Here is a 9,691-nt window from a genome sequence, read left to right as displayed (position 1 = left end):
TTCTAGTGCTGAATTTTTAACTCTAACATTACTGGATTTAGTGATAAATCCTTTGCATTCCCTACCTATATAGCTTTTTCTTTGTTTTTGGACATGTGAAAGACAGCATTTTGTAGGGAGTAGAGTACCTAATTCAAATTTAGGAGAGGCTGAATTCAAGTGCTATTTCTGATACAGACTAACTGGATGACACTGGAAAAGTCACCCAATTTGCCACCCATTGGCAACATTCAAAGGCGAAGTTGTAGAGCAGATACCTATCTTCACTGATAAAAGAAATTCCTCACTGGGATCTCCCTATGTCAGTAAATCACAGCTCCAACCAATGTCCAAGTAGGTATCACTGCTCCCAAAAGGAAGTTGGGCTCAGAGAGGTTGTGATTATGTACATAGAGGTCATATAACTTAGAAGCTGCAGAGGCAAAACTCAAACCCAAGTTATCTGACTGCACACCAAGTCTGTTTCCCATATTGATTCCTCTTTTTGTAAACTCTGAACTCTTTCCCCCCCCCAATACCTACTTTAAAATAGTTGAAAGGAACCTAAAAACAAGTTTCTAAGGAATATTGGAGAAGAGGAGGATCAAATAGATAGAACAACCAGGGAGTGTATTGGAGTCAGATTGTACTTGTTAAATCTTTATTCTGAGAATTCTGAGAATGATGATTCTGAAATCATCAAATGCTATAAATTTGTGCTTTGTTTTTTGTTTTATTGATTCTCTGAACTTAAGAAAGTGAAAGAGAAAATATCAAAAATACACATTAAAATTAAAGTGTGTTATATGTATGTTTTTCAATTAAATGTTTACCAGCATACCCCTTGCTTTAAGTATAATAACCATTGCTTTGAATAGACAAAATGACAATAGACATTGGAGAACTCAAATTCTATATTTTTTCTGTTTTCTCTGCCAAGGAAACTCATGTTTGGACAGTGGGAGAAAATGCTAATATGAAGTTACAACTCCAAATTAACAAAGAAATAATATAAAAAGACTTAGCTGCCCTTGGTGATTCCAGATTATCAAACCCAAATGAACTATATCCCAAGTAGTTTGTGAAATTGTGGAACTATTTATATGACTGTGGAACTAGTCTTTGTACCTATTAATACTAATAAATAATATTTATATAACACTTAACTATGTGCCCAGCATTAAATGCTAAAATGCATTAATAACTATTATTCATTTAATCCTTATAATAACCCTGGGAGGGTGCTATTGTTATGATCCCCATTTTACAGGTAAGGCAATTGAGGCAAATAGCAATGAAGTGACTTGCTCAGGGTCACACAGCTAATAAGTTTGAATTCGGGCCTGACTCCAGAACTGATATTTTATTCATTGTATCACCTAGCTGCCCCAAAGGAAAAATGGCCAGTAATCTTTGAAAATTTATGAAGCATAAGAATTTCTTCAGAACTAGAGAAAGGAAAAAAAAACTTCTGACTTTCAAAAATAGAAAAAAAGAGTAATATTTGCACACTATAGGATAATGAGATTGGCTTTGATTTTGAATGACATTCTAGAATGTAATTTTAAAGGGATAGTTAGTGAATATCTTTTTTTAAAAAAATGTAAAAGAAAGTCATAATTGCTAAGATACATCATGGCATCTCAAGAACATGTCACACCAAAATAAATCAATTTTTTTTACAAGTTTCTAAATCAGTATGTCTAGACAATGTTGTAGATACTAGTTGCTTAGGTCTTAGCAAAGTTTTGGATAAAGTCTTATGTTATTCTCAAAGAGAAGATGAAGAGATATACCTTAGTCAAAAATACAATTAGTAGGATTCAGGGCAAGTTGAATGATCAGACCAAAAAGATTGACAATAGTCTGAGGTCACTATGAAAGGAGTGTTTCAAGATCCAACTTTGGCTCTATACTATTTAATATTATTATAAATGACTTTTTAAAAAGTATAAATTTTGGGAAGCAGAGCCAAGATGGCAAAGAATAGACAGGATATTGCCTGATGTCTCCACAGCTTCCCTCAGAGTCAACACTAGATCTAGCCTCTGAACAGATTTTAGAGTGACAGAACTCACAAAAATTTGGAATGTAATATTTTCCTGCTTAAGACATCTTGGAAGGACTTCAGGAAAGGTCAATCTCAACTGGGCAGGTGGGAATGTGGCCCAGAGTAGCTAAAGCAAAGGAAACCTTCCTTCCTTCCTTTTCGGAGGAGGCCTGTTGCAAGGAATATAGCAGGAGGCTCTTAGCCAAAATACAGCATGATTGGCTATTCTGTCCTGGTTCAGAAGGTCAGTAAATCAGTAGATCAGCTGTGAGACCTCCAGTGCAACTACAGAAGGCAAATTGTGAGTCCCTTAACCCCAGAATAACAGGAAGGATCTGATCAGGCCCACTCAGCCTAGGGAAGCATGCAGCATCACCAGCCCCAGTGCAGTCAGTGAGAAGGCCCTGTTGCATTGCAGAGGAAATTTGGGGCAATATCTCCTGTGCCTCAATCTTAAAAAGAAGTAAAAAAGCAAAAAGGATTCTGACCATAGAGAGCTACTATATAGGCAAGGAAGATCAGAACACAAACCCAAGAGGATAGCAAAAGCAAAATGCTTTCAGGTGAAGCCTCAAAATGTGAGATTAGCTGATCTCCAGTTAGAAAGCTGTCTTGGAAGAGTTAAAAAAAATGATCTTAAAACAGAAATAGGAGAAAAATGGGGGGGGGGGGAAGTAATGAGAGCTTTGCAGGAAAGTTATGAAAGTTTTTTGGGGAAAGCCAATACCTTAGAACAGGAAGCACAGAAATTGACTTTAAAAAACTACTTAAAAGTAAATTTGGTAAAATGGAAATATATATATATATATATATATATATATATATATATATATATATCAAATAACTTCTTAAAAAATAAATTTGGTTAAATGAAAAAAGAAAACAATTCCTTAAGAATAGAATTGGTGAAATGAAAAAAAAAGCCATTGAACAAAACAACTCCTTCAAAAGTACAATTGGCCAAATGCAAAAGAAGGCCAAAAAAAAAAATTAACTGAAGAAAATAATTCACTAAAAATTAGAATTGGACAAATGAAAGAGAATGACTCAATGAGATATTAAGAATCACTCAAACAAAATTTTTAAAAATGAAAAAATAGAAAGAAAATGTAAAAAAAAAAAACTCATTGGAAAATAGATGCAGGAGAGATAATCTAAGAATTACTGGACTACCTGAAAGTCACAATGAAAAAAAAAAAAAAGCCTGGACAACATCTTTCAAGAAATCATCAAGGAAAGTTGTCTTGATGTCCTAGAACTAGAGGGTAAAATGGTCATTAAAAGTAAATTTACTGATCATCTCCTGAGGCCCCAAAATGAAAACTCCAAGAAATACTGTAGCTAAATTCCAGAATCATCAAATTGAGGAGAAAATATTGCAAGTGGCCAGAAAGAAACAATTCAAATATCAAGGAGCCACAATCAGAATTGTCCAAGACTTAGCAGCTTCTACATTAAAAGATCAGAAGGCTTGGAATATGATATCCCAGAAGGCAAAGGAAATTGGATTACAATCTGTTGGAATACACGGGAGCTGTTGGGAGCCACCTGATAGTGACAAATTTTCAAATGGAGAAGAGGATTGTAGTCAGAACAGGCATTTAAGTTTCTCATCAGTCTTCTGGCTCGGCCCTTTGATGTGTTGGCCCATTTAATTACCCCAACTAAAAAATCTTACCGGGGCTCTTCTTCCTTTCCTCCCTGCAGGTTAACAAAGGAACTCTGGGAGGATCCTACTCACGAACAGTTCTGGTTCATCTTGTAATTCTTATGCTTCTTATACCCCACGTTCAGGAGCTATATATTGGAATACACGGGAGCCACCTGATAGTAGCTGCTGGAGATCCGACCCAGACCTGCAGAATAGATCTCCTCGTGTGAGAGATGATACAAGGAGACTGAGAGACAGTTGCTGTTCTCCGACCTCTCTGACTGAGAGGCAGTTGTGTTGTCTGACCTCTCTCCTCTTCTCCCTGCCTCCAATTTATTTCATTCCCAGTCTGCAACACTTATGTCAGCAAAGGCTGCTCTGCAGCTCCTTCAGATGTTATGATTCACAGCTGTGGAGGCTTTCAGAGAACTGTCCCTTAACAACAACCAAGAATCAACTACCCAGCAAAATTAAGCATTATATTTCAGAGGAAAAAATGGACATTCAATAAAATAAGATTTTCAATCATTTCTGATGAAAAGCTGTTTTGATGAACAGCTCTCCAAGTACAAAACTCAAGAGAAGTATAAAAAGATAAGCAGAATTAAAAAAAAAAACAACCCTATGGTTTTATTCCCCCCCCCCCCAGGCAATTGGGGTGACTTGCCTAGGGTCACACAGCTAGGAAGTGTTAAATGTCTGAGACCAGATTTGAACTCAGGTCCTCCTAAAAAAGAAATTAGAGTAAAAGGGATTATACTGGAAGAATAGGAAAGGAGAGGCAAAAAATCATCACATGAAAAGATATTAAATCATTAAAGGTGAAGGAAAGAAGGGAGGGGAGTGAGCATTGCTTGAACTTTAATCTTATCAGATTTGGCTCAAAGAGGGAATAGCCTATATATTTAGTTTGCTATAGAAAAAGGTATAAAATTTTGGTTTTATACATAAGATAAAATTGGTTTTCTTTGCATTATGCTTTGTATTTTTTCTGTTTAGTACACTAATCAAGCAACTTATTGTACATGTAGTTCAGTGTATTTTACTAAGACACTGAAGTATACTTTTTAGGTCTATGGCACTGTGGTCAATATGGTAGACTAATCCTCTTGGCATTCAGGCAACTGATCTTAAAAGCTGGAAGCTTATTTGTTTGTACTTGAGCCACAAAGGGATACAGACTAATAGCTGAAAAAAATCACCTCATCCCTGAAATCATGTAGTGTTGATTTGTACGTTTGCATGTACTACATCATATCCTTGTACTGAAACTTAAAAAAAAATTAGCAAATTTTTTTTAAAGTTAAATTTGCAGAGGACTCAAAGCTGAGAGGAATAACTGACATGTTACATGTCAAAATCAGGATACAAAAGAGGTCCTAACAGGCTAGAACATCAACTTACATTAAATGTTATATTTAATAGAGATAAATGTAAAGTCTTACATTTGGTTGCAAAAATTCAATTTTATACGGGCAAAACAGAGGAGATATGACTAGATAACAAGTTTTCTGAACAAAATAAGAGGGAAGGAGATGAGGTACATGTTTATTATTAATCAGTAGTGTGGTATAGAGGGCCAAAAAAGCCAACTTTAGATAATAGTAAGGGAATAAAAGTGCCCAGAAAAAAGATTTAAAATGTCCTGTAAACACTACTCAAAGCAGTTAAAATCTTAAATATATTTTTCAGTTCTGTTTTAGGAAGAACATTTGAAAGTTGGAGAGATGATCGCAACCGAGATAGCAAAAATCTGTGAGATCGTGTCAGATTATGATTAGTTGAAAAAATTTCTGATTTAGTCTGAAGGAGAAAGGGTATGAGAGGAATATGATATTAACTTTCAAGAAGATGTGGGGGTATCCCATAAAAGAGATACTAGAATTGTTCAAGTCTAAGATGCAAACCTAGATACAATGAATAGAAATTGTAAAGATGCAAGTTTAGACTTGATATAAGGAAAGATTTCTAAAAAATTAGAGCTACACAAAAGAAAAGGGCTGCCAATGCAGGTACTGATTGGTGTAGATGAGATTATGGGATTGTTTAATTTCTGAGATTATAGGATTCTTTGCCCCACTCTTCAGAATAACAAATTGAATTGTTTTACTTTGACCTTAGCTGATGGTTCAAAATTTCCTCAGTCATTTGACTGCCTTTTTCTGGATTTGTTCTAGCTCACTTACAGAAACTTGGAATTGGAAGAATAGAAAGGGTCTTTCGACCAATGCCTAACCAATCTAATTGTAATTTCATCTAGTTCACAGTTGAAGTCTTCTATCATTACTACATTCTACGTTGTCTTCCTCTTGTCCAGGTAGTAGTTATAGCATCATTACAACATTTTCCTGTTTCTTTCTTAATTCTAGGTCATCTGACCCTATCTTTGACTGGCCTCAAGTTAGAATATAGTGAACAACAGATTTTTTTTTAATTTCAACAGCATTTTTTCCTCAATTACATGTAGTTTTCAACATTCAGTTTTAGATTTTGAATTCCATTTTTTTCTCCCTTCACCCTCCCTAAGTCAGTAAGCAATCTGATATTATTTATACATGATTGTTATTACTGATTAGTTATACATGTACAATCATTTTAAACATATTTTCATATTAGTCATGTTGTGAAAGAAAAATCAGAAAAAAGGGAAAAAACACAAGTTTAAAAAAAAGCAAGCAAACAAAAAAAGGGTGAAAATTGTATGCTTCCATCAACCTTCAGTCTCCTTAGTTCTCTCTCTCTGAATGCAGATAGCATTTTCTATCCCAAGTCTATTGAAACTGTCTTGGATCTTCTCATCAAAGCTGAGCTCTATCTTAGTTGATCATCACATGATCTTGCTGATACTATGTACAATGTTCTCTTGGTTCTACTTCACTTAGATCAATTCTTGAAGTCTCTCCAGACATTTCTGAAATCATCTTACTGATTATTTCTTATAGAACAATAATATTCCATAACATTCATATACCACGACTTATTTAGCCATTCTCTAACTGATCTTGCTACTACAAAAAGGGCTGCTACAAACATTTTTGCACATATGGGTCCTTTTCCTTCTTTTACAATCTCTTTGGGATACTGACCTAGTTAGTAGTGACATTACTAGATCAAAGAGTATGCAGTTTTTATAGCCCTTTGGTCATAGTTCTAAATGTGTTCTCCAGAATGGCTTGATCATGAAGAGGAGTGTTGAGACAGGGGAGTTAGTGGTTCTTATTAAACCCTTACTTGCTTAGAAAGCAGGGAAAAGAATAACAGAAAGTCCAAGAAAAAGATGAGGATCAGGAATATGACAAAAGAAAATGTCTGGGACTAGAAAGAAAAATAAATGGGTTAGAAAGGCAAAATCAGAATCAAAATTAGAAATTCAGAAAACAATTCTAGAAAAAAGGCTGAGTTAAAATCAAAGATTCAGTTTTAAAGGTTTCATGCTGGCTTTTCATACTGCTCAAGATAGGAACCCATAAGGCATTGTACTCAATTTCTATTGCAATTTAAAAAGAAAGCCTTCATAGAGCCCTAACTATATTGTACATAAAAGATGGGGTTGTTCTCAAATTCTTTACTGGAGTCCCCTGGGGTGACACCAATTTTGATTTCCAAAAGTAGGAGTGATTCCATTTGTATGGATAGAGAGAGATAAGGTAAAGAACTTACAGGAATGTATGAATTCTTTTTCTGTATTTTATTTTCATTATTTCTGTGTTTCCCCTATGCGGGCTCATATTTACTTGAGCCTTGGCCAGCTCTAAACATGTTTATTTAACCTGAGCTGATGACATTTATCAGTATTTGACATTTATCGATATTTAGTCTATTAGCTGGACCACCATCTGCTTGATTAAGCCTGAAGGCCTGATTTTCTGTTTCCTAGAAATCAGGAGATTTTGGGGAAACAGAAACCTTCCATTCCAATGTCTCCAAATAGCAACAACCAATTAGATGTCTTCCCCTCCCCTTCTACTACTTCTCTAGCCCTCCTACCACAAGTTTTCTCTTTCTTATCTCACGATGGGACGGCTCATCCTCCGGAGGTTTTCAATAAACAACTTTTCTGCCTTCTACTGAGTGATCTCTGAATAATATGTATACATTGCCATTGAATGCAACGATAAGGGAATTCATTCACTGGGTCTGTGTTAGATGATGGTGGATGAAGTCTTGTTTATGCTTGGTATTCTTTACCATGAACACTCTTGAGAGGTTATGCCTAATCTTTACTTCTACAGAGATCCAGAGGAGATGAAAAAGCAGGAAGAAGAAGCAGATAAAGGAATTTTGGACTGAATGGACTCTTTTAGCTCCATAATTCATTGCTACTCAATCTAGATGTACAGATTAGGCTGAAGATAAAGTCAAAATGGGTTCATGATTTAGACATAAAAGGTGATACTATAGGCAAATTAGAAGCACAAGGGATAGTCTACCTCTCAGATCTGTGGAGAAAAAAGCAGTTTATGGGCAAAGAAGAGCTAGAGAACATTATGGAATGCAAAAATGGATAATTTTGATTATATTAAATTGAAAAGTTTTTGTACAAAAAAAACCAATGCAGCCAAGATAAGAAGGGAAGCAGAAAACTGGGGAAAATTCTTTTTAAGTTCAAGGATACTGATAAAATCCTCATTTTTAAAATATATAGAAAATTGACTCAAATTTATAACAATACAAGCCATTTTCCAATTGATAAAAAGTGAAAGAATATGAATAGACAATTTTCAGATAAAAAAATTAAAGACATTTCTAGTCATATGAAAAAATGAACTAAATCATTATTGATTAAAGAAATGTAAATTAAGACAACACTGGAGGTACCAGTACATACCTCTCAGATTGGCTAAGATGACAGGAAAAGGTAATAATAGGAAAACTGAGACACTAATACGTTGTTGGTGGAGTTGTGAATTGATCCAACCATTCTGGAGAACAATTGGAACTATGCCCAAAGGGCATTCAAACTGTGCATTACCCTTTGATCCAGGAGTGTCTCTCCTGAGCTTTATCAGAAAGAGATCATAAAGGAGGGAAAGGGACCCATATGTGGAAAAACGTTTGTGGCAGCCCTTTTTGTAGTGTCAAGAATCTGGAAACTGAATGGATGCCCATCAATTGGGAAATGGCTGAATAAGTATGGTATATGAACGTAAAGGGATATTATTATTCTATAAGAAACAATTAGGAGGATGATTTCAGAGAGGCCTGGAGAGACTTACATGAAATGATGCTGAGTGAAGTGAGTAGAATCAAGAAAACATTGTATACAGCAACAAGATTACATGATGATTAACTGTACTGGACATGGCTCTTTTCAACAATGATTCAGGCCAATTCCAATAGACTTGTGATAGAGAAAGCTGTCTGCATCCAGAGAGAGGTCTGTGGGGACTGAATATAGATCACAATATAGGATTTTCACTTTCTTTGTGGTTGTTTGCTTTCTTTTTTCCTCTCTCATTTTTTCCCCTTTTTGATCTGATTTTTCTTGTGCAGCATGATAAATGTGGAAATATGTATAGAAGAACTGCACATGTTTAACATATATTGAATTATTTGCAGTCTAGGGAAGGAGAGTGGGGAGAGGGAGAAAAATTTGGAACATAAGAATTTGTAAGGGTGAATGTTGAAAACTATCTTTGCATATATTTTAAAAATTAAAAAAAACTATTATTAAAAATAAAATGAGAAATTATTTTAAAAATACAGATTAGGCTGAAAGAGGTAAAGTAAGTGCTTCCTGAACCCATTCAGCAGTTTCTTACTGGAACACTCAGATTGTTACTTAAAACTAGTCTGTAGTTTCCTATTATTCAGACAGAATGATCTTGAATAATAGTGCTGAAGGAAAATAAATAACAGCTTTTTACCAAGAGATTCCATAATGACTAGTAGGCAAGAAGTTGGGCTAGATAAAAACAATAGGTTCATTTTATTTAGCTTGTCCTTTTGCTGACCATCTTTATCTTATAGAGATGGCTTAGATGACCACCATATAGAGCACTGGGCCTGGA

Source organism: Sarcophilus harrisii, chromosome 2 (genome assembly GCF_902635505.1).
Source record: "Sarcophilus harrisii chromosome 2, mSarHar1.11, whole genome shotgun sequence".
NCBI classification, from domain to species: domain Eukaryota; kingdom Metazoa; phylum Chordata; class Mammalia; order Dasyuromorphia; family Dasyuridae; genus Sarcophilus; species Sarcophilus harrisii.
This window is presented reverse-complemented; position numbering follows the sequence as displayed.